This window comes from Anas acuta, chromosome 3 (assembly GCF_963932015.1).
Source record: "Anas acuta chromosome 3, bAnaAcu1.1, whole genome shotgun sequence".
In the NCBI taxonomy this organism is placed as follows: domain Eukaryota; kingdom Metazoa; phylum Chordata; class Aves; order Anseriformes; family Anatidae; genus Anas; species Anas acuta.
In genome coordinates this window covers 100,867,782-100,893,797 of record NC_088981.1, presented here as the reverse complement: position 1 = coordinate 100,893,797, position 26,016 = coordinate 100,867,782, and the positions used below count along the sequence as shown (strand labels likewise).

The 26,016-nt window shown below is 36.8% G+C and overlaps 1 long non-coding RNA gene across 2 annotated transcripts; it reads right to left on the bottom strand.

Moving 5' to 3' along the window:
* Window positions 1–253: 253 nt before the first annotated feature.
* LOC137854721 (uncharacterized) lies at window positions 254–22,070 on the bottom strand. Of its 2 annotated transcripts, XR_011095355.1 has the most exons (5): window positions 21,864–22,067; window positions 20,546–20,597; window positions 10,096–10,273; window positions 7,157–7,350; window positions 254–4,789 (listed from the first exon to the last, which is right to left on the bottom strand). It is a non-coding gene; the product is annotated as an uncharacterized lncRNA (long non-coding RNA). The 2 variants fall into 2 exon arrangements; XR_011095354.1 differs by lacking the exon at window positions 254–4,789 and having other exon boundaries at window positions 4,806–7,350; window positions 21,864–22,070.
* Between the last annotated feature and the right edge of the window lie 3,946 nt (window positions 22,071–26,016).

Below are 26,016 nucleotides of genomic sequence, written 5' to 3'. Positions count from 1 at the left end.
CTGAATGAGGAGTTGAAAAACAGAATATTTTGTCTGATGCACATTAGGAGATTTTAAAATATATATAAAGTAGCAGCAAGTACTTCCAAAACAGGCAGGAAATTTCTTTTTATTCCAAATCACATTAAAAAAGACAACAATGAAACTGTACACATGCAAAACACACACACACCCACACAAAAGCCAAATGTTGAAAATGTTGGTTCTGTGTGGTAACAGTTTATTTCAGTACAGTAACAAGGCACTGTTTTAATTCAATTTTTTATTTTATTGCTTAATTTTGTTTTGAATATTCAAAGATCATACATTTTACAGAATATATGATACGCTCAAATATTTACAGCAAATATTTTAAAATTCTAAAGAAATCAGAATACGAATAATAAAGCAGCTGCATAAGACTGAATTTTTGTATACAATGTATCAATGGAATTAAATAATAATGTCAAAGTAATTTTTACTTTTGTCCACTGAATATTTTATTGAAATTGGTGTATCCTCATGGATTATATGGACATTATATAATTTCCATGCCCAGCAAAAAACACAGACCCAAACATTGACACCACTACCATTACTGTTAACCCCAGCTAAGACCAAAGGCCCTTTGTGCTTGGTACTGGACATAGAAGTAAACCTTATTCCAAAAATAAGGTAAATTATGAAAATCTAAAATGATGAAAAAAAAAATAATCAAATTACTGTCCCTTTTTCTTGCAAGTAAACTAAACTTAGTGAATTATTAAAATTTCTCTTAGATTACTTAGAAACATTGTACCAGAACAGAGAACTGATATTACGTCTCAGTTGCAAACCAGTAAAGACTTTCCTTTTTACTCCAGAGGAAATATAAAAGAGTTAGACCAATTAAAATGTGATGGAGTGGTACATTTTTAGAAAGTTTGTGTGCAGAAATAACAAGGTTTGCACAGAAACAGTGTTGTACATGCAGAAGTGGAAACTAGTAGATGCCCAGTTGAAGTTGCAGCCATCTATTTGCACTCTTAAAAAAGTTAACAGAGTTAATTTGGCTACAGTCTGGCAGGTCTGTTAGATAATTATCACTAACATTAAGCACTTGACATAATTGTAGCTACCAATCTGGTTTTCATTTACTGGCTCAATCCTTACTTTCATCTTCCTAACTCAAAAGCTAAAATGAACAAGACTGAGAATTTTAGGAGAGATCAATTTTTATTAGCAAGTGAACACATTTAGGTTCAACAAGCACTATTTAGTTAGTAGCCATGTTTCTGGCAGCAATAAATAAGTATATAAGGCAAACAGCTTCTTCCAATGATCAGTGAAATATAAACTCCTTAATTACTGTCCAAGTTAAGCTATTAATTTTCTTCTCCAACTTGCTTAGTTGTTTTAACATGTTATTTAGAACAATAAAAAAGTTTAAGAAAAAATTGTTTAGAACAGTAAAAGCTTCATAGGTCCCAGAGTTTATCACTGGATTCAATAAAACTATGTAATTAATTTGGATGATGAGAATAATAAAAAGAGGAGTAATTTGAAATTCTCTGCTGAGATGAGAAATAACATAAATTATTTGGTATGTGTTAATTTAGAAAAAAAAAAAAAAGAACATTCCCCATAAAAATTTGGGTAATAAAATATGAATTAAACCATCATATGTTTGCAGAAGATATTTTTAGAATGTAGTGAAAAAATAGCAACAAGTTCACAGATGACTAAGGGAGGTCTTTTGCAGAATAGTTTGTTGTCACTGTGAGCTGAGAAGAAATTGGGTCATATGTGCACCAAGAAGCTAGCTATTTGATTGGACCTTAACACCCTAGATTAAATTACAAACACAAAAGAATGATAGAAAGAATAAAATGGTTTGAATTTCCTAGGAAAACAAGCCAAACAAAAACATTTCTTCTTTGTCATCTGAACTTAACCATGACAAAACTCTGAAAAAATATGACTAGTATCATGCAGTAAGCTGGTAGTAAGGTGCATAACTCTGTGTCTGGTTGAGTAAACTGTAACCATTCAAGCCAAGCACCAATATCATTCTTGTTGTTCAATTGTTAGTTTTAGCCTGAGCTTCCCAAGGGAAGCCCAGGGAAAGTTCAGGCACTGCCAAGGGTTGGTAATCAAAGGTAGGTTGGGTTGGTGGTTAGATTTAATGATCTTAAAGGTCTTTTTCAACCTAAATTATTCTATGATTATCTATGAGAAGTAAGACAGACAGGGAAAGATGTAATGAAGAGGAAATGAGGTAGGAAAGCAAAACTGGGGAAGTTTCAGAGAAGAATTATGGGAAAGTGAAGAAAAACTGCTAAAGGTTTAGAGGACTGAAATGATACATTTCTCTCTCCTTGGATTCTGCAAGATATTCTGTAGTAAATACCTATTCTGTAGTTAAAAAAAAAAAAAAGAAAAATGGAATTGTATGACTCTATGGATTTATGCTGTGCAGTCTACTGCTTTCAATGAGTACTGCTTTGTTAAGAAAATACATGTAAGTTGACCCTGGAACAACACAGAGAAGTGGCAATAAGGAGTTTTAAAAATGTTTCTGCTGAGAACCAGTTGGACTTTAATGGATTACCTTGGACCTCAGTTTAAAGTGTGCACATAAGATCCTATACCTATAAATAATAAAGTACCCTGAATTTTGCTTTCTATAGGCAAAATGTGTGAGAGATCTGTGTTGCAATTAAAGGAAGACATTCGCATATGTGCTGTGCCTGCACACTGCATTTTTTTTAGTCATACCTGAGGCATGTGAGAATCTAGGTCCAAGACAGAGAACCTCTACTGTAGGCACAAGGGTTGCCAGCAGGGACCACAGAGGCTTTCTAGATCTGCTGTCAGGGCCATCACCGTCCTTAGTAATGAACTAACTGATCAAAAGTATATTTTTTTTCATTGAGTTTGAAAGACCAGAAAATATTACAAAATACTAAAGAAAAACATAAACTTGAATCCCTCTGAACCATAATTTACTTTCTCTGCCAAATCTTCACTAAGGTACAAACTGCAAATGGATGGATTGACAGATTTATCCCCACAATTCATTTCTGCTTCATGGCTTAAGAAGAATCAGTATTTCTTAGCCAATCAAACAACTTGTAATAATTGTTTCTGTATCAGACCTGGTTTAGCTTTCATTTCTCTTAAATAGCAGCATTTGCAATAATATCTTTTAAAGCCACTTCCACTCAACAAGTATTTCTTGGCAAACATTATCATTGTTTCTTTGTTATTGTTGTTTTCTTTAATGAGTATTTAAAATCTGATTTTGTATTCCAAAAGAGATCTTTAACCATGAACTTCTGCTTTCAATTTAAATCAGGTTTCAGATTGTACATGCTGTTATTCACATTCTATATTGAAAAGATATGGCAATTTTATTTTAAATAATCACCACGAAGAATAGGGAAAAAATTACCTTTAAAAAGACAAAATGACATAAAAGGACTAGCTCCTGACATCACGTGAAATACATTTGAATTAACTCTGTTACTCACACTCCTGAAGTGTGAGACCATCTACATAAAATATTCATCTTTAGAGGGACTCTCAGGCTCCTAGTAGTGGAAACTTTGTTGGTTTGGTAATCTCTGCCATTCAGCATCTGTAGCTAAAAGAAAATGCTTGTGCTATGGCAGCAGATGGCTGTAACATCAAACTCCACACCAAAGAGCAGTTGCTCATGTACTGACACACACAAGAAGAGCCACCTTCTCTGGGTACTCCAGTTAAGGGACATTTCTAGTCATCTCCCTTTTTCATACTACCCACCAAAACAGCCCAGGAGTAAAAGGATCAAAATTAATGACTGAAATAACAGACAAATATTTGGCTGCTGTTGTGGGTCTGTTATTCTGACAGGTAAGACCTACATTTTGTCAAATAAAGGAAACAAATATTTTCCTTCCCTATAAGTATTTCAAAATTTGAACATTTTCATCCAATATGGGCAAATTTCACAACAGGTGTCAAGATGAAGCTTTGATGAAAAAAGAGGGAGTCGTAAATAGTTTCAGTCCCTAAAAGTTTCTGGTCACAAATTCTCCAGATCTCTCTATCCTGATGTTTTAGTCAACTTCTTATTGTGCCAGAAATGTTATTGGATTTTCTTGATGCATAGATAAGCTTCCCCTTCCTGGCTCATAAAGTCATGATCTCTATTTCTTCCATAAGATTTTTGTGACGTGCACAAAAATTACTGAGTATAGTCAATCAGAAAACATTGCTTAATTTGATTTGTGTTTAAAAACAATACTGCATATTTTATGATCCAAAAATGTTGGAGTCATTGGAAAAGCCCTCATGACTTCAGCAAGCTTTGGCTCAGTGCCATGGATTGCTTTTGGAAACACATATTCTTGCTACTTGTCCTTGTTTTGATCTCAGATGGGAACAGAACTATTACTAGGATGGCACAGACACTACAGGGATTGCAGCTGAGATGTGAGATAGGCCTGAACTGTTTCCATTGAGTGATAACACTTGAAAAGGGGAAATGCTTAGAGAAGAAGAAAAGACTGGGAGAGATGGAAGTAGAATAAATACATCTTTATGAGAAAATGCAAAAACAGGGAGAGAGGTACCAAGGGCAGAAGCAGTAAGATAGGAAACAGTAAGGAGATGGAAAAGATGCAAATTTCTTGATGGAGTGAAGGAGGATTCTGTTTGTTGCAGTGGTTCAACACTAAGTGCAATTAACAGGCAGAGAAGAACATTGCTCAGCTGATGGGTAGAGAAGATGAGTCTTTCCAAATCCCTTCCTGTTACAGCACACTGTCATGGAGACAGGACTGGCCTTCAAACAAAATGAAAGGTAAGTTTAGTTTTACCGAGAGAAATCCAGACTTTTTGATTCTGTAGTATCAATTTAGAAATATCATAAAAATGGGAGGATGGAGATAGGGTCTACATTATTTTAGGTATTTTCAGTGTGGGTTATAATATATTATTTATGATTTTTCCAGCATCTAAACACATAATGGCTATTTGCTAAGAAAAAGAAAAAAAAAAAGTGATGGTTTGATGATTTTGGAAATATCCCCTCATCCCCTTTCTCGTGCTTCCACTGCTAATCAGGGATTAAATATTAACTCTTTTGAATAATATTCCCCCAAGCCATTATATTACATTTTAGTTACACCCCAAGTACAATTTTACATTTCCCTCGTTATGTGAAACTCTCACTCTGCAGATTCTATATGCTATATTTGGCAATATAATTACTGTTGCCTTAAGCACTTTTTCCCCATAGAATATTTCTTCCTCATTTATATTGTTACATTCCAAAAGAGTTTTTAGGAGCCTTAGTATTAGTATCTCCTTGTATTGCCTTCAAGAAAATAATAAAATAAATAACATAACATAAAAAAGTTTCTCAGGTTTCTTCTGGACTTTAATAGTGACAAGCCACAGATGTTCAAGAATTGTGTTTAGGCAACACATAAGTATAATTATTGTTGTTGTTGTTTCTATTGAGCCTCTTGGCTACAGTTAGGGATAAGGTCCTGTTGTGCTAGACACCACTGTATTCACATGTAATAAAAAATACAAGTATACATGTACAGTCCCAGACTAATGAATTTAGGGACTGCTCCTGGCAGGTGATGAGCTGTCTTCTTAGCTAGCTGGAGCACTAAGAGTCATCTTACATAATAATGGTAAAGCCATATGTCACATACGGCAATTTGGGGTTATCCAGATTTTTCCTTTTGCTAATGGTGTATATGTGTGTTCCTCTAATAAGTAGCTCTGTGAGAGAAACGTTTGTTACTTATTAAAATTATTATTTTATTTGTTATTGACTGAAAGCTGACAATGCCCAGGCATCTGTCCAGGAAAAAAAAAAAAAAAAATCTGGACAAATTCAGAAGCTTCCAAGAAGAGGTGACATCTCCTGAGGCTGGGATGTGGTTTGCAAGCCCCAGAAGGTATATTTTCATTCTACACTCATCTCTATCTAGGAAGATATATGGTCATCCAGTTGGCCAGAGGCAGTCCCCAGTTTTCTAAATTTGCATTCAACTTAATCCATTATATTTATATACTTTTTATATTTATAAGAAGTATTTATATACTTTTTCTTCAATATTGGACTATCAAAATGAGAAATGGGTGACTGTAACTCTATTTGTAAAATAGATCCACATTGCTAACCAGTGTTTCTTGTTTAAAGGAAAATTGAAGAATGCTCTTCTTTGGTATCATGTCTACACTTTCCAACAAAGAAGGTCTCAGATTAACTTTTTGGCCTTAGATCAGCAATGTACTTGAAAATGTGCTTAACTTTAAGCACTTCCTCAAGTTCCATTGAAGTGTACTGTCAGCACTCAACAAATAATAAATGGCAACAACATTTGAAGCTAATCCACTTTCCTTTCAGAAAGCTACATGATAATGCCATAGAGCAAATATTATATGCAAAAAGTACTTCTTTGTGAAGTCGCTCAATGGTACTTCAGCGACGGTTTAAATGATTTGCTGAACCATAGTTTCAAATGGGTTTAGATAATACAACAAGATCAAATTGCAATGTATGTTTTTCAAAATGTTGGCCTGATCCTGAAAATTACTAGGTGAGTAATTTAATCAGTGTTTTCAGAGAATAAGTGTAGGCAGCAGCTGAAGCCAGAAGGCAAAGGTGTCAAGTCCCATTAACAAGTATAATAAGTAGCACAGGTGATTATGGTAGCTTGCTGAGTACCTGCTGATAGATGCTGACCTCAAGGGATTGAATGCTCTGTACTTCCCAGAAGATTCTTGTACAAAGCAGAATATGAATAATACAAAGAATTATCCCAATCACTAGTCAAATTTATGTTTATTGCTTCTGAAGCTTAGAAGACAAAACTATAGTTATGGCTCTTTGCCTCAACAGGAGCCAAAATTCCCAACAGTATGCAGTTTTGGAAATTTGGCTATAATGCCAACTTTCTGGGATTTATTTATCTATTTATTTATTTTTAAATTGAAATAGGCTGATGACATTTTGAAGGAATGCCTGTGCTGTAATCACACCAGAATTGAGAAGCAACCTAAATTATCTCATCTTTTGGTCCTGCTTGTGCATCTACATTGCTAATGGCTTCCAAGCTCAGTAGACTAAAACCCATTAAAAATCAAACAAACAAGTGCAAGAACACACAAACAAAAACAAACAAAACACCTTGCACTGTTATATAGAGGTTTTCTCTTTCTTCAGCCTGAGGGACAGTGGTGCATGTCTGGGGAGGCTGATTGAAGAAGCAGCACTCGCTGCTGCATCTGAAAAGGATTTGCTTGGCCTTCTTTACTGCCCAGCTGCTTGAGGCATGGGTTTGTCCCTGGATGTGCTGCACTAGGCACTTGCAAAACCATGACCTGCAAAACATAGTAACAAGAAGGCTTTGCTGGGTTATGCTCAGTAGGGAAAGGTTTTGTTGCTGAGGCTCAAGCCCTTTTGTCACATAAGACAAATCAGATCACAAGCCTCTGGGACTGGGATCTAAGTAGGAGAAAAAAGGGAAGAGAGACAGGAGCAAAGCAAGACGATGTGGGTGTGGGTGTGTGTGTGGGGGGGGGGGGGCAGGAATCAAATGTTGCTGTGGTTCTCACATGGTAATTATTTACTTTTTAGCAGCAATATGAAACGTGTGCACAGCTGGGAGTTTGGCACTTCTTAAAACCTTTTGGGGCCACTTTGGATCCTTCTGCTTTCCTGGAGCATGTGGAAGAGATGACACAAAAAGCCTGCGTGTAAAAGGATTCCTTCTCTGTCCCCATGCCCTCTCCCCACAGCAGGCTAAGGCCAGTCCCCATACACTCTCCAGGGCAGGGGTACACAAAAGAAAACTCACTGCAGTGCAGACAGTTTTATGTTAAGGTTTCCTCCTTAGGCCTGAAGGACATTGATACATGTCCCGATACAAGAATCATCAAGGACAAGGATCCCAATAAGGATCCCAGCACACTTTTACCCATCATTTGGGGAGAAGATGGGTGTCCCCTTTGCCCCAGGAGAGATGGGGCTGGAGGAGTCACTGCCTTCCCACCCACAGACTTCCTGGGCAGCTGGGTCTTCCTTGGGTGGAAGCTTACTGGGCACAGCTCAGGGAATAACTCAGCAGCAATAATAACACTGTCATTTTGCAGTCATGTTCAGCTTTTCCAAAAAGGTGGCTTTATGGATTCCTTATTTTTAATAAGGCACAACAGAGTCAAGCTGTGTTAAACTATCTCCCTCAAACCCCCATGGTGTTGGGGGTGTCAGCCTTTCCTTGCTCTTGAAGATAATCTGGGAATGCAGCTGCACCCTTCCTGCAAGTAAGTGTTAGGACATGTTCTGTCAGCTGTGTCCCAGCTTTGTCCCTTTATTTAGCATTAGAGAATGGTCTCCTAACTCCCCCAGAGAGCTATGGGTATCCAAGAAAGGCCTTAATGAGGGAAAAGTATTCTGATAACTCATGGATATTGCAGGGACCATAGGTAGAGTTATGCTGGACGTTGCTGAGATGGCAAGGGGAAACATTGCAGGGTGAGGAAGCCATCGATGTAGAAGCAGAGTGCATTTTCTTTGCAGAGGTTGAATATGGAGATTCAGAAATATTAGGAATTATATCTTTCAATCACTGAAGATGGGCTCTTTGGAAACTTTGCTGATCCAAATTATATTATCTCAAAGATGTGATTTATCACATTGCGTTAGATTTGGGTTTTTACAGGAAGGTCAAAACCAAGCTGTACAGAAAATAGGACCTGCTGGCTAATTCATCTTTTTTGTCTGAAGCTGGGAAACACAAGCAGTGTTTAGGGAATTTTGTGTTCACAGATTTTACTGTCAGCAATTCTTTTTTTTTTTTTCCTCCTTTGTATTTCCTCTTTTTTTTATATATATATATATTTTTTTTTTAAAAAAAAAGGGGAGGGGGGTGAAGAACATCACAGTAAGTAAAACATTAATGAATCACCTTGAAGAAGTATAGAAAATTCAAATGAACAAACAGTAGATGTTTTGGCTTAATACTAATGTCAAAATATTAAAAAGAGTCACTCTGAACCAAACAAAACTGTTTTCTAGAAAACGTATAGTTTAACCCTTACTAAAATATATTTATGAGAACTGAGCAACTGTGTTTCATTTTAAGGAAAGAAAATAAAAAGATTAAGATTTCTTAAATTCTAACAAAATGTTAAAAATAAAACCAAGCAAATAACAGAAAAGCTATATGATAGTTATTTCCTGTTTGAAACCTTGTTTTATCCTCCTTCCTTTTCTTCTTTCCTTTCCTTCTCTCAGACCCCCCCCCCCTCAGACCCCCCCCCAAAAAAATAATAAAATAATAAAATGTTTGTGGAAAAGCTCTTTTTCACTGAGTATGCATTTCCTCTTATTTAATACCCAGTAAAAAATACTTGCCTATCATTAAGTAAGGAGAGCATCTTCTTTAGGAGAATTAAGGGGAAGCATCTGAGACTGCAGGTATTCCCCTTGAGTTTGGGGGGCAATCTATAGATCAAGAGGCAACTGCCTTGCTTTTGGGCTCTGGGTAGCCCCCTAACCACCGGTTATTCATGCATGTCTACTTTTAACAAGTACCAAATTGTGAAAATCTAAAATATGAATCTTGGAACAATTCAGAGGCCAGAACAGCCCCTTGCTGAGCAGGGCAAGGCCAAAGGCTCTCATTGTTGCAGCAAAGCTTGCCATTTCTTACCCTTGGTTGTTATGGAAAAATTGGCACCAATTTAGATCTCCCAACCCAGTATTACAGGGTGGGAGGAATATTGTATGAACGCAGATTTGCTCTCAGCACAATGAAATACAACCGCATTTTAAGACAGAACTATCTTTTTATTCTTCATCTCCATAGTCCCTCACACAGCAGGATCCCTGACTGACTCCAAGTCCTACTGTTTTGTGAATAATATCAACAACAATAACCATGCTGGCTATTTCTAGTAAGAGCTGGAAGTGTAATTGCCAGTTGCACATCTGATAGCACAAAACTGTTCTGAACAACCAAAGGGAAAAAAAAAAAAAAAAAAAAAAAAAAAAGGAAAAAAAAATCAACAAAGCAAATACTGTTGATTAAAATAACCTCTACACCCTCCTGAATATATTCTTACCCATGGCTGGCTGCCTTTTCTTCTGCACGATTCTTCCATCTGTCTGACAATCCTGCATTTGCTTTCAGGCTTTGTTATGATTCTTTCTAGTAAAATACTTTAGCACTTTTGTCAAGAAGATGAAGTCTTCAAAGCCTGCATCTTCAGCAGATTTATATGCTGGTGGATCTCTTTCTTGCTGAGAAGTGAAAAAGAGACCACCATTTAATTTACACAGGTGTATAATTTGGTGAAGTGTGAACAAGTACAATTTTATTCTGTACTCATGGGCATGAATTAGCTTTGGATGGATACATTTATAAGGTACAAGCAAGATTTCTGGTGATTTCTATACCTTTTCATAAAACAAAGGGAAACATGTTAATTTGGTTAACTTATGTTGGAAATCTAATTTGTTGTCATTTGTTCACAATCTTCAGCTGCTGCAAGTAATCAATAGCTGTAGCAGGATCTCCCTGGGCCATTCTGGGGAGTTTTGAAAGCCCTTACATTGGATGTTCTGTCTCCCCATCCCAGATGGGTAGCTCCAGCTTCAGTTTGAAGGCATGTGCTTGCACTTAAGACCAAAACTAAATACCATCTAATTTTTCCAATTCAAATGAATTGAATTATCTAAGTAATTACTATTAATTAATAACCTTGTTTCACATTAGGTTTATATATATGTATATATGTGTATATATATTTCAGGAAATAAAGTACTTTAGTAGTATTTTCAGACAGACCAAAATAATATTACTTTAAACCTATGTTTTCTCAAATGATCTGCTGATTTAAGGGTCTCTCACTAACCTCCCACTGACTTTCTCCAATGTTAAATTGTTATACCTAATAGAAGAAAGAGACAGATTAATAAGAACGAATGAGTGGTGTACGGAGACAGAACCAACTAGTGCCCTATGCAGGTCATGTATATGCAAACTGTAAGGAGACAAGATTAGAGAGTTTAGATAATAAATAACGAGGAACCAGACCCTGTCCTCCATTTTTAAAGCTGGATTGATATGAAAACTCAAATGTACCATAAATTTGAAGCAAATCAGACATGGGAAGTTGGAATAATCTTATGTTAGTTCAGGATGGAATTGAATTCAGAGGAGTTCCCAAGTACAAATTTTCTTTTTTTCCTCTATCCAAATAATCCCCATCAGTAGTTCTGGAGCAGGATGGTCACCACTCCTAGCCAAAAGATAGAAGAATCTGGTGAAATCTCAGTTCATCTTCTTCATGCAGGTAACACCACTTTCTCATAAATAAGATGAACAGAGTGGGGATGTCACGACATTGAAATGTGCCCTGAGAAAACACATTATTCTTCTAAGTACTTTTTCATATGAGATTCAGATTAAGATTCATTCTCTGAAAGGCTTCCCAGCCATCAGTTGCAGCCAAGGGGCTCATGTAAAAACCCTGTGGAGATGTTACTTGTGTGTGCAAGGGGCTGGTGAAGAAGCCCTGGCCAGGAGGCAAGTTCAAGGTTGCCTAGCAGGTTCCTCAAGACAGCAATTTACAAGTACCCCACTGCTGCCTTTACACAGAACACAATAGCTTTGTTTTTTCCATTCACACATACAATTAGCATATGCTGAGTGTCATCTGTGTTTCTGAGTTTGTCAGTTGCAGCTTCTGTGCCAAGAGGGCTCTAACTGGAGTGCTATGTTGTCTGTAGATATGCCCACCGTGACAGACCCGTAGGCTGCTTGAAACTGAATACTAAAATGTGATTTATTTCCCCTGGTGGGTCTGACATGTGTGTTTAGGTATCTGGAATACATGTTACATTATTATTAGTGTTCAACTATGTTCTTTAATAATCTCCTAGGAAATAAGGAAATGTGTGTGTGTTAGGGGAGGATGGGAGGGAGTGGGAATATTCATAATTGTCTAAAGACAAGTATATACAAATTACAAAGTATTTTTTTAATAGAGTGCAAGCACCTCTAATTATAATGAAGCATAAATTCATCGCTAAGGCTGTCAGACCTTGAGAAAATAAGAGGGTTTTGACTTCCCAATAAAGAGTTTAGATCACTAGTTTTACATCCTTCTCCTTACTTTGCTTTCATGCAGGAAGTGCATGAACAAATCCCATTCATAAATAAAGGTATTTGTGTGCTGGTCTGCTTCCCTCCCCCATTCCATGCGCATTATCTTTTTTGGGACCAAGGTCTTTAAAGTTTAGCAAACATGAAAGGAAATTGTTAAACTCTGGTAATTACCCTAGGATAAAAGTGATGTATCATTTCAAACGGGATTTCATTCAGCATTAATAATGACAACCTGTGTCATTATTAATGGATATGAGAATGAACTGGATAAAGACCATTGTTTTTTTTTAGTTGTTGCTGTCGTTTTTTTGTTTTTATTTGTTTGTTTATTCTGCAGCCACTGTAAGTTTTTATCATTATTAAAAAAAAATAGTAACAAAATAATAAAATATACCTACAGTTCTTGCAGAGTCCAAAATACAGGAAATAAACCTAGTTTTTCCAAAGTTGCCAAACGAAATTAAATTAATTTCAAGGGGTGTAAACTAGGACAGAAAAGTCCTATGGACAGAAAAGTGCCTATGTGTTGATCACAAAACCCAGAGGTAAGCTAACACAAAAATTGTTTTTTATCATTTAAGTCACTAACAAGGCAACTCAGAAAGACATTGGACCAGTGTAGAATCATTTTAGGTAATGAGCTAGGTTTTGCTGGGATGTAAGATTGTCAATAATGTCCAGGAAATATGGGTCTCCTGTTCTGATTTGTATCCAGTGAGGAAGAAGCATCCTAATCATTGAAACTACTTTGAAAATAATGGCCAGAATAGGAGTAGTTGAATAATTCTGTAGGCAAGGGCAGCAAAATCAGGTCTGTAACACATAGGGCTCTCATCCAGGAAAGCGCATAAGCAAGTGCTTAAGTCTATTCCTTTTCAGGAAAGAATTTTAGCACATGTTAAATTTTAAGCATATGCCTAAAGTTAAAGTTAAGCATATGGTTAAATGTTTTCCTGAATGGAGGATTTTCTGATTCAAGGCTTTATAGGGCAACGTATGGCATTTCTGAAGAAACCTAAAACATTCACACTCTTCACAGAAAGACAGAGAAAATGGTACAAATCTTTTTTGAAATACCCGATTTATTGAATTCTATCAAGGAAAGATAAAGATTTAACATAAAACCTATGAAGTGTAAGAACAACAAAAACAAAATATTTATCTAGTAGGCTCATTCAATAAGCAGACACAGATCCCCAGAGTTTTCCAAGAAGAGAAATTAGTCCCTAATGCGCTCATCAAAGAGAACAGCAACAAAACGTAGTATGTTTTGTATTAGTCTTCCACTTTATCTCCTTTACCAGACTTTTTCTTCTTACCTTTTTTATGTTTGGTGAGAAATTAGGCCATGTCTATAGACAGGGTGCACACAAGACACAGAACTCATAAATCTCCCTGCTGCAAGCCGTTTTCCATCCTGTTCTCATTTTATTTCTATGTTGTTAATAATAGCCCCACAGTCTATTTTAGTGAAATAATGTGGCACTTGACTAGCCTTGAGCTGACTCACGTGATGAGCTTATTAGGAAGTGGAAGGAGTCTTTCCTTCCAGCTTCTTTCAGGTCTTGGTGCTGGACGCTAGCACAGGCTTACTGAGGAGCACAGGTATTGCTAGACAGTGTATAATGAGCTCATGTGCTCAGGTCAGGCTTTAGCTCCTACTCCAATGAACAAGCACTGCAATGAAATCAATCATTCTCCAGAATTATTCTTTCTAATAGGGGAGAAAAAGAAAGAAGGGACAGGGAAAGCCATAAACAGGCAGGAACTGTATCACTGAAAGCCCTCATCGCTACAGGCGTGTTATTATGTTTGATTCTTCATTTTTTTCTCCTTCCCAAATCTTTTGTGCATGGTCTTCATACATGCTAATCCAGAAAGTTCACTTCCTGTTGATATTTTTGAATGTTATTTGAGATCCTATGAAGTTAAGTCCTATTCAGACAACAATAACTTGGTTTTAAGTCATATTAGTAACATTAGTTTGGTTGAAGAAAATAATCATCTCTTCAAATGTCAATCCTACTGGATTGATTACTCAAAGGCACAGCTTTATTATGTGTATGCTGCTTGTGGCCATTCTGGCTAGAAGAAGGTTGCTGTAGTTTACAAATCAGGCAGTTCATTTCTGTATTGGCTTTTTGTTTCATCCCAATTCAAGGCAAAAAAGTGTCATGGAGCTGAGCAGAGAACTTTTCTAATTAGTATCATTATACTACAAATCTAACAAAAGGTTCAATTTTATTACTAAAAATATTTCTTTTCAACTTAGCCCTCGCAGATTTCATCTGAACCATTCTTCAACACTGGTTATTCAGGCTGCCTCTGTATATCTATATTTATCATTTCTTTCTTTCCTTGTCCCCCTCAGAAATGTTACGCAGGCCCTGGGGAGTCCAGAGTATTAAGAACCAAAGATGACTCAGAATGTCATGGGTGGAGAGGGAAGACTGGACTTATTTATGTCATAATGTAGTTTTCTCCTAACCCCTAACTTATCAAGTTAAAAAATAAATCCTAAATCCTCATTTGTATAAAATCAAGATGCTCTATGAAAACAAAGACTCCGTAAAGACAACTCAGTATTGTTATGACAGAGACATTCATCCAAGTTATTATATACTCAGATTCAAGTTACAGTTTCAAATAGAAGAGAAGGTTTTGAACCAATATTCCTTCTGAAATCTCTAATAACTTAAATAATCATTATACTGGAGCAGTATGTACTTGTTGAGGGTTTTGGACAGAAATCACAACACAGATTGGAAAAAGAGTCCCAATAAAATATGTTGAAATTATTAGAAAACTTTTGTTTTCATTTGTAACCATTAGAATTTTCAGATGAAAACAGGAAAAACAAAAAATTAAGAAATCCTGTTGGCTTCAGCTGTTGTTTACCATTGATAAATTAACTTTCATTCCTCTCCACCATCTCTGTACCACCTCTGCAGAGCAAATCACTGCCTGAAGGTAAAGAGCAAGAATATAAAACCCACCCAGTCCCTTGCTACATGCATCAGCATGTCAATAAAGTAATCAGCTTGATTTCTGATCTCTGTTTCACTTGCCTTCTTGCAGGCCTATTATCTGAGATTTTTTGCTGTTGTTTCTGTCCTTTTTATTTATTTATTTTCTTATTTGGCTGGTATTTCTTTTCTTTTCTTTTCTTTTCTTTTCTTTTCTTTTCTTTTCTTTTCTTTTCTTTTCTTTTCTTTTCTTTTCTTTTCTTTTCTTTTCAAATGTTCAACTTCTGTCCAACTCTACAATTCTACCTCCTTTGTTGAAGTTTGGGGTGGCTGATTATGCTAAAATGAGGCAGCCCAAGCCAAGTTGCTTAGAAGCAGCAGGAAAAAAACTGCACACACACAGGAAAAAAAAAAAAAATAAAGAGGGGAAAAAATACTGAGAAAAACAACGCAGAAAGAAAAAAAAGCAGGTCCAGGGTGACTCTGCAGTCATCCCAGAGTCAGAGGGATGGCGTTACAATCAGGGATAAAAGCAGTCTCAAGAAAATGGAGGGTAGAGAGAATGAGGCAGAAAAATAATACATTGTGAGGGCAGTGAAGACTGTGAAGGCAGTGAAGGAGGGAATTATACAGGGAAAGAGGTCTGACGGTGAAGGAGGTTGCCAGGAGAAAAGTGCTGGTGGTCTTCCAGATCTCCCCAAGATAGGTTGCAAAATAAGGGATGGACACAAATATAAGTTGATAAAGAAATGTCTGATGTTTTTGAGTCCCTTTCCAACCTATAAAGAGCTTTCTCTACTGTTACTCAGATCTTCATTATTCTTAATTACTGGTATTAATAGTTTTCAGACCAGAGTGGGCAGGAAATGACTTTGAAACCAAATACGTTATATTTCTATAAGGGGACAGGTGAGAGATGCTTCCTGGGAGGTGAGAAAAAAAAAAAAAAAAAAAAAAAAAGGGGGGAGAAGGGGGGACTAGGAAGGCACAGTAAAAGAGAAAAATAGAGGCAAAAGAAAGTAAATAGTAAAAGGGACAGATAAAGATAAAGGGGAAAAGATAAAAGTGATGGATGAGAGGAAGGAGCTGAAATAATAAGAATGAGAACAAAGGAAAAGAATAAAGAGAATGAAGCAGAGAGAAGAAAAAAAAAAAAAAAAAAAAAACACATCTAAATGAATACCTGGAGGTCTTTGTGATTTACATCTTTTGCTGAGAATAAATTTCTACTGCACTTAAATAGTACAGTGACTCACCATTTACACTTTTTCACAGACAGATGTCAAATATAATTTTTTTTAGGGTTAAAGTCCTTAGACTGATTAAAATCCATTCTCATCAGACTATGCTATGATCCAGCCTAAAAATTAATGGTTTTCTCCATTTCAGCATATAGATAGAAGCAGACATGAAAATGAGTAGAACGTATCAAATTTTCTCTCAGTTGTACCTTTGTTTTTCAATTTGAATTTCAGATTAATTTAAACCACAGTAATTTTTCACAGGAATAATTGATTATATGATATCCATGGCATAGGTATCAGTCATGATCAGTATATTCAGACTTTATGCCCTGAATGTTCTCCAAACAAGTAACACCTTAAACCAGCAAACAAAACAATAGAACAAGCTTTATTCTGCCCTTTCCTTTTCAGTGGTGCACACAGCAAAGGAGACATAGGAGGAAATCAACTGTAAATGGCATCTTCAGTAATGAAGGAAAAAGCTGGATATCCACAAGTCTGTTTCCTAGGCAACTGAATGGAGGGACAATCAGAATCTCTCAATTGCACCCCATTATAGATATTTTCTACACAGACCAGTAAAAGGAAGAAGAAGGTGATTGGAAAATCTTCAGCAAAAAATACTCCTGGAGCACTTTGAAAGCATGGGGGAAGTGAACAGATAACACACAAAATGGCTGCCTGCATGGAGCTCCTGATTGCAATCATCTTCCGAGCAGTGAGAGGGAGGATGACAGGAAAATCACCCATTTAAACATTGCATTCCCAGAGGTCCCAGATTTCATTTCCCAGACTTCAGGGATGAGGCTGCACTGACAATTATGTTTCATACAAAATATCTCACAAATGGACTTTGATTCAATGTAGAGAAGGATTATTCTGAAAACCTACATAGTAAATTCTCTATCTCTGTTATACTTTGGCACCTTACCAACCTAATGGTCCAAGATTTTTAATATGACCTGATGAACCAGAGCTGTTGTTGATCCAGTAATATCACTTCTCTGAATAATTTATAGAATGCACAAACTTAGGCAAATGAAATAAGCATACGCTAAGGGAGTTCACTTGTTTCTGTGCTGGGTAATCTCTTAGTACCAAAAGTAGCAGTATATGTTTTATTCAGGAACATACTGGGAAAAAAATAGATATACAAGCGCTTAGGGATAAAAATATTACAAGGTATCAAAGCTAGATAAAAATGTGAATGAATCTAGATGAGCCATATGGCCTTTCTCCATCCTTAAACATTAATTTTATGATACTAAGTATCACAGTCACCCTGGTCTTGCAAGGAAATCCTGGGGCTATAACTCAGCTAAGGAAAGACAAAACTGCTTATTACCATGTCTGCTGTCCCTCTTTAAAGGGATTTCTTTTTTGCTCACAGTATTTTTATTTATTTATTTTTATTCATTTTACTTTATTTTATATCTTTTTTTAAATTATTTTGCTATTTAACCTGCCAACCTTTTCCTCATTTGACATGCTCTTAAAGCTAACAAGCAAGAAAACAACAACAACAAAACAGAGAATAACAATGTTTTTGTTTGTTTTGTTTTGTTTTTAAGAAAAACAAACACTGATTCATTCATAAACAAAAACTTTGTAATTCATGATTTGGACTAAGAGCAACAAAATACGTCTTTCCCACCACAGCAAAAATTAGTAGAAAAGCACAAGAAAATAATTGTCAGTTTTGGCAATGTAAATATGCCATCAGAATTAAAAGGTAGAGAGAGAAATTAGAGAATGTTTCTGGAAAGTGGGAGGATTCCTCTTTTTTATTCTAAAATTTACATGGTTTACAGTGTTCTGCTCATTTCTTGACTGCTCTGATTTCTCACAGAGGTATAGTTTGTTTGGCAAGGGACCAAGTTAAAACTCTTTACCCTCAGTTTGTCTGAGGCTCTTCAGTTGCAGAGGAGCTAGACTTTTGGTTCGTTTCCAGTGATGTTTTTATTGCTCTGCAATTGACTCGTCTGCTTTCCTGGGTGGGGTTCGAAGCATTCATGTGTATTAGCAAATTGATGAGAAGACAGGGCAGCAAGGGTAGGACACAAATTTTCCAAAGCAGAACATGTTAAAGACATATGCAAGAAGAACTCTGGAGGAAGGGAAAGAGAAGATGTTTGGGGAAATTTTTGTATACAAACAGTAGCTATATACATCCTTTTGGTATGGGGAGTGGGAAAACTTCCTTGAAAGAATCAATTTTTAGTCACAGCTAGAAATGAATAACAGCTTTAATGAGTGATCTTACATTATTATTTTCTCTAGGATGGCAAATTCACTGGATGAAAGGATAAGTTCTGGCAAAATAACTATCTTCTGAAAATAATAAAAAAAGTTCTGTGGGAAAATTCCCACAGAATATGTGACAAAATATTTCAAAACAAGAGTGCCAACTGTAGGATTGTAGCTCAACTGGTGTTCAAAACTTCTACTACTTTCTATCTTTACCACTGAGAAAAACTTATTTCATCTGAAACAGGTGGTAGAAAAACTGGCAGTCTGGCAGAAGTTCCATCAGGAACAGCATCATACCCTAACCATAGATAAAAACAACTGATTGAACCAAAAATGAAGCTCTGTTGCTGCAGGTAGTCAGACCTTCTCTTGAGCTCTCTGGAACTGCAAAATCCTTTGTATTTAATTACTGTATTTCATTCACTGATATCTTAGTTTCTTTTTCATCTTGTCTAAAAATCCCAAATGTGTTTCTGTTCGGCGTAGTTTGCCAACATTGCAAAGCCAAAGTTCATAGAGATTAGCCATGGTAGTGATATCGCCATGAAAACTAGCCCTTTCCTTATCATGGAGAGGAAAATTAATGCTTAGAGATGCCTTTCAGCCCTTAACATTTCAAGTTCTTTTTTGCTATGGCACAAACTGGATGAAATATTGAATGGATGAAATATTGAAAGTGAAGAGAATAACAGTTATCCTTAATTGAGGAGGAATAATAATAATAATAAAAATAAATAAATAAATAAAAAGTAATTGGCTTTATTTGGGGAAATTAAATAGATGAGAAAACAGTAGTTTGTACCCCACACTTGTACCCAGTACAAGAGACTGGTTAAAACCAGACACATTTCTGGGAGTGGATGAACTTTTCATAGGATGTCTGCAGAAGCTCAGGACAGAACAATGCATCCAGAGAGCATGTAGGCAAAATAATCCAAAAGCCACCTAGAGAGTGCTTGCATTGTTTTCCTACGAGAAAGCCAATAGAGGAAGCTTTGGGGGCAGTGAAGAAGCTTCAGAAGAAAATCAAGAGTTTTCAAATGCTGTTTCTTTTATTTTATAAGGGTGAAAAGGGGATTATGTACATTATTCATAAATAGTTTTGCAGCATGAACATAACTGATCATATCATGAAAGACTTCCCATAAAAAAACCTTCCAAGCTCCCTGAAGCTGGCTAGAGCTGTGCTTAAAAGGGATAGTGTTATTAGTACAGCAGGGGATGGACTTGTTCCCAGTGTACCTGGCAGGCATTCGTACAGACACACGATGACATCAGTCACAGCCAGGACCACACATGTATATTCACATATAGATGTAAGCTTGTTGGACAGCCAATACATATGGTTTATACCCTTCTCCCTCTTAGTTGCAAAGGAATCCAGATATTTTTAAGTATGGATATGCATATGGACACATATAGTAATAGTCCTTGTGCAGAAGAAGAAAAGACTTAAATTTTTCAACATGCTCTCCTTATTTCTGGCAGTTTTCCTTTCCCATTGTGCTTACTCACTCTTTCCCTGGAAGACTGAAGGGCCCTCCAGGAACTTTTCCCATTTATAAAGCTTAGATTAACACTCACGAAGTCACAGAGCTTACTCATTCGAGTAAATTGTTGTGAAGTGACTAACTGGTACAGCCAGTTTACATGGTTGCAGTGGTACACACCTCTCTCAGGTTGTAAATGCCCGGTCAAATAGAACAATTGGAAGACAAAGCCTATGACAAGTAAATATTTACACTGGATAGATTGCAAACAATCTTTAGGCCAATTTTTATTAACCCCAAGAATTAAGCAGTTATGGACAATGAGTAAATTCATAACTCTTGCAGATGTCTTGAAGCTGATTTCTAAAATAGGAAAAAGTGGATAAATCTTCTGCATAATTTATTACCAGTTGTCCGTCTAGATTTGTTAAAATAGGAACCATGACAAATACCTTGGAAACCATGATTCATGAATTTTCCAGGAGCAGCCAAGTGTATCATCCTCTGAAAAGAATATAAAGAAGAAGAGCTTACATTTGTCGAAAGTTCCTGCATGTGCTTTTCTCCCTACTTTGTATAGAAGTAATGGTAAAGCAGGAAGTGTTTATGCTGAGGAGACAGTGACTACCAGTCACCAAATGACTGTCTCAAGTTATGTCAGTCTCATTACTGTATACGACTGAACACCAAAAGAGTGACAGTTGTAACATCACCTCTCCTTTATCAAGTCGTAGTTGAACAGTATAGAAATACAGGCTTTGATCACTACTTTTGTTGTTGTTGTTGTTTCTTTGATTGTTTTTTCTAACATTGAAAAAGAATAAGAGAGTGGAAATCATTTAGCTTCACCCAGGATGCCTTTCCAGATACTTTCTACATTCCTGTGAAGTTTTTAGAACCAAATAAGACCATGCAGAAAGGAGAGTACTGCTCTGAATATTTCCCATTTCCCATTCTCAAGCAAAACCATGATGTTCCTGTCATCTGTTTTAATTCTGATTTGCCTTTATACATATATGTAGAGATAGATAGACAGATATAATGTAGTGCTTTCATATATTGATACGGAGTTAAAGCATTGTCCTTGTCACAAGTCAGATTGATATATATCTCTACAATTCTCCAGAGATTTTGGAAAGATGATTATATGACACAAATATTGAAATGGCCTGATGATAAAACCTAAACTAATTTTTGGTTTTAGCACCACTCCTAAATTTAGAAGGTCATGTGGTCTGCTGTCCACTGACCTCATGATTATGTCTACCTTAACTACTACTGCAGGTTTCTGATACAGGTGAGCTCCTTTGAACTGGGTCCTTTGCAGATACTTTTGAAACTTCTAAGGAAGTTCAGAAAGCTTACAGCTACCATAACACTGCTGAAACTCCCCCTCAGAGATAGGTAATCATTCCAAACTGCATTTTGCTTGCACCTTCCCCCAGCAATTACTCCGAGTTACTTCTTCTCTAATTTCTAACTCCTAATCTTCAGAACATGAACATCTTTACAACATCTGTTATTTTTTCATTTTACTACAGCGAAGTAATAGATTTTAACTGTCATTATGATATGTAAGGAAATTGACTTAGATGTGTTATCTAGTTGTAAAAAACGCATTGTTTTTGTCATTCTGTTCTTACTACCAGCCCCATTAATTTGCTCTTAATTGATATGATAGCTTACTTTCCACTAGTATATTCCACACTGTATGAACTGAGAAGCAGTAGAAACTCAATAATTCTTAAGTTCACCTTATATTTTACTCACCTGTATTTCTAGATAGCTATTTTAATACACACTGTGCATACTTGAACGTGTGATGTGAATACTGCTCCAAAGAAAATAAATTGGCAGCTGCTGCTTCTGCATTCAGGGGTTTAGTCTTTTCATTTATACTGAAGTCTCTCCAGCTTGCAGGAAGAGCAGCCACTCGCCCCCAGAGAGGATGGCCGGCACACACGATGCCGTGCGGCTGCGCAGCCCGTGTCAGCACTGCCTCCTGTGCACACAGCAGCTGCCCGGGAGAGCAGCATTGCCAATGCCTGCCTTTGGCGTCAGCACACGCTGCTGCTCTGTATTTACACAGCTCACGAGGTTGGAACTCTCGTGCATCCCTACGTCTTTTGCCAGATGGATGTGCAACAGCTCCAGCAGATCCCAGGGCAGAGCTATTACCCAAACACTGACAGAATCAGTGCTTTCTCCAGTGAGTGGCAAGACTAATAAAACCAGCTGGCTGGTCAGAGCCCGGCAGGGCATCTGGTTTGGGTTTGTACATACCAGCTTGCTGTACTGCAATGCAAGCCTTCATATTACAGTTATTAAAGCTATTTACATGAAATCAAGATAAATTCTATTCACTTATTTCACTGTGATCCTTTTCAGAACTGATTTGCTTAAAATTCATCCAGATCTGGGATGATACCTACATAATTTCAAACTGTTCCACAGCCTCTAAGCCACAGACAAATATAGTCAGGACAGAAATGAAGTATTTGACTAGCTGGAGCTTAGTGTGTCAGAATTGTATAACAGTCTGCAGAAATAATACCAGAGCAGGCTTCTGGATGATAAACAAAACAAAACAAATAAAAAAAAAAAAAAAGTGTAGAGTAGTGAATAAAAAGAGTGTCAAAATTAACCTTTAAACACAGAACTGAAAATCGTGTACAGAAGATATTACCAGCTGAGAAGCAAAGTCCTCTAAAAAGATTGTTTTTTTAATCATGTCAGTTTTTAATTATGGTGCTGTGGAACAAAAGCTGTAAAAACAAATCCTGCCTTAGAAGTTACCCACTTTGAAATGCTTCTCCTGAGGATCCTAGTGGATCTGTATTTCATTTGATACGGGTTCCATAACTATATTAAAACCTAATTTCAATCTCTCATAATGAACTTAAAAAGACTGTCTACAACATAACTGTTACTATGCCAGACAAGAGTAAAAGTTTATTTAGGCTCAAGTCATGTATGCAACTATGGTCCATCCTATCCATGTTAAAACAAAAGTTACCAAATTGCCATCTCCACATCATTTATGGTCTGAAAAACTGTAATTGGTGAACTTTAACAGATTCCTTCAATGATTTGAAAAAGTATGCAATTTACACTAAATGCAATTTAAACTAAAATGTTAATGATACAGGAAAAAAAAATTAAAACAAAATTCCCTGAGAACAGAAAATTTGGGAACCACTGGTTGGAGTTTATGAGACTGAAAATTCACCTTCCCTAAAGGACAAAGATGTAACCCTAACTACATTGTTAATCTTTAAATTTACCTGCTTTAGAGAAGAAAGCTGTCTGAGGTGACCTCCAGAGGTCACTTTCAAGTTAAATCTTCCTGTGATTTGATCCTGTGAATTCAAGACCTCTACCATAGAGCCTGCCTAATATAGCAAAGCTAAAAGAATATGATTGAAGTCCAGATTTGTTGGATGCCAAAATAACTGCTGCACAGATTTGGAAAATGAAACCTACAATATGATTCTCACAGCTGTTTCCAGTGTATGCCTTCCATTAAAAAATAAAAACATAAAAATTACCCACTTGTGTGTACACACCCAGAGAGTTCCTGTTCTTGTGTGGCCACCATCACTTCAGTTCTATACAAGAGGCAAGCAAGGGACCCTTCTCTCACCCCAGAGTGCCCCACTGAGAAAAAGCATCGACATCTGCATGCAGTTCCATGAGGCTAAAAATGATTCCTTGGGGAACCAGACATAAGGAGCAAATTACTAGCTAGATCATTTCATGTAACTGTATTTATTATTATTATTATTTATTTATTGAAAAATTTGAAAAGGATTGACTTGAATATTTTTTCCCAAAATCTAGTAATGGATAAATTTTTGTTTTATTTCATTGTCATTCTCAAACTTGCAGGTCTGTATAAGTTATCTGTGTTTGCAGGTCATATTTTCAAGCTTTACCTCAAGACATTTCTATATGTATGCTGCAATCAATCATTAGACAAATTATATAGTTTTAAGGGCCTGGTCAAATTTCTAGTGAAAATTCTTGAAAAATGCATTATTTACATCAGATGATTTACCTGAAGGGTAAGGATTGAAGTGCAGGATCTTCTGGTTTCCTTTTAGTACCACCTTGCACAGAGCATGCAGATCTGCAACATGGCTGCAGCCTGTGAGGAGCAATTTCTCTTGCATGAGGGTAGTCTCTGCTTCTGAATCTAATATGACTTAAACACCTCAACCTGGCTGCCACCTGTTCTTTGATTAAAAACTGTTTCATCTGTTTTGTTTAAATATATGTAACTTTGCAACCCTGATTTTTTTTTTCCCCAACCCTGTCCCTGGAAGGAAGGAGACTTCCTTCCCCTTCCCCTTCCCCTTCCCCTTCCCCTTCCCCTTCCCCTTCCCCTTCCCTCTTTCCCCTTCCCTCTTTCCCCTTCCCTCTTTCCCCTTCCCTCTTTCCCCTTCCCTCTTTCCCCTTCTCTCTTTCCCCTTCCCCTTCCCTCTTTCCCCTTCCCTCTTTCCCCTTCCCTCTTTCCCCTTCCCTCTTTCCCCTTCCCTCTTTCCCCTTCTCTCTTTCCCCTTCCCCTTCCCTCTTTCCCCTTCCCTCTTTCCCCTTCCCTCTTTCCCCTTCCCTCTTTCCCCTTCCCTCTTTCCCCTTCCCTCTTTCCCCTTCCCCTTCCCCTTCCCTCTTTCCCCTTCCCTCTTTCCCCTTCCCTCTTTCCCCTTCCCTTTTTTTCATTCAGTTCTCACTAGACTGATATTTACTCCATATGGAGTTTTCAGTTAGCACATTTATTAAACGAAAACCACAAAAAGTTATGTCTGAATTGATTGCAATATCAAATAATCTGAACTGGAAATCATCTCAAATGGAATTAATCAAATCTGCTGTTCATATCCCACTATTCTGGTACAAGGCTATCTTTGTAGAACAGACACTTCTAGATATATTGTATTCTCTCAAATCAGTAACAGGAAACATCAAAAGTGTTTGTTTGTTTTATGTTTGTTTGTTTGTTTCTGCTGCTTTCAGCAAATCTCTGTGGTTTCTCTCTTTCATGGTAGCATAGTACTTTTTCTGTTTTCTTAATCTTTCATTGATTTAAGTGGTAGGAATGATGCCACTGCTAGTATTTTTTGTTTCTCTCCAAGATTAAAATGCATATCTATGCTTCATTGATACTGCATGTATTTGTTGAAGTAAGAGATGCTCTAACTGACCTGGAGAATAAAGGACTCTCAGTATAATTCCTAGATGCCAGTCACTAACCTGCAATCACTCTCTGAAATTAAATTTTCTGGCTGCCAACTAGACCAAACCATCCCCCAATGAGTTGGACTTAGAAATCAAATGATGCCAGAAGGTTAAAGGGAGACATGGTGTGGACTGGTAACACTCACTGTATAGGTAGTGACACTAGAGGCTCTACCAACTTTTTTGTTTCTAAAGAGTATTGAGGCTAGCAATCAGTTTTGCTCCTGTCTCTAATAAAATCATTGGAATCGTTTAATGGATGGATTACTTTTCCATGGAAATAAAGATGTGAGGGAGGATAAAGATATTCTATTTTTCAAAGGACAAAAAGTACTTAACAAAATATGCTGCTTTTGGCCCTTCATTTAATCATCTGTCACTCGTAAAAATCAAAGTTGTTAGGTAGGGCCAAGGGATTCATGTTCAGTGGGACCATTTTGTCTTTGTGGTCCCTTGACTTGCACAGACTGCTTTTTCCCCAGTGCTGTCAGTGATGTGAGCTATGTAAGAATTTGCTGCCTGGCTGTGTTCTCTCAGACCAAAACCCCCATGGTAACTTTCAAAATGTTGTTCTCAGTAGTCCATGTGTTTTGCTGTCTGATAGTAGTGCAAGTAGTATTGAAAGTGATTACTACAACCCTTCCTCTCCACTAAGGACAAGGGTGGCATGATTTCCTTTCCTCTGACA